The sequence below is a fragment of the Arachis ipaensis genome, chromosome B05 (assembly GCF_000816755.2).
Source record: "Arachis ipaensis cultivar K30076 chromosome B05, Araip1.1, whole genome shotgun sequence".
Classification (NCBI taxonomy): domain Eukaryota; kingdom Viridiplantae; phylum Streptophyta; class Magnoliopsida; order Fabales; family Fabaceae; genus Arachis; species Arachis ipaensis.
Genome location: NC_029789.2, coordinates 27,420,238 through 27,420,679, shown reverse-complemented (window position 1 = coordinate 27,420,679; position 442 = coordinate 27,420,238).

Sequence of the window (442 nt, the reverse complement as noted above, 5' to 3'; positions counted from 1 at the left end):
AAAGATATTTTTATAAAAGTTTTTTTAATTTTATATTATTTAGATGACATTAGAGAACATAAAAATCAAATTAATTTAATTTTAAATATTTTTATTAGGTTGCAGTTTAAGTTCCGTGGACACTTTAACCTAAGAAGGATTGATGAAAAGAATTATTCTTATATATTTATTCAACTAGTGGAACTCTTAAATATTGCAGATAATAAATTATATCGATTTTACTTTTTAAATCAATCTAAACTGTATTAGATTTTTTTTTTTAGATATTCGTCCTGATTTGGTTGGCATGTAAACACAAAATATGAATTTTAATATGCTTTATCAATAACTCATTTGCAATATATATATATGGGTGTATGGTGCCAATGATATGATTAATAAATTATAAAATGTAAATAATTTTAAAAAATATATAAGTAAATCTAAAATTTAAGTTGGTTCT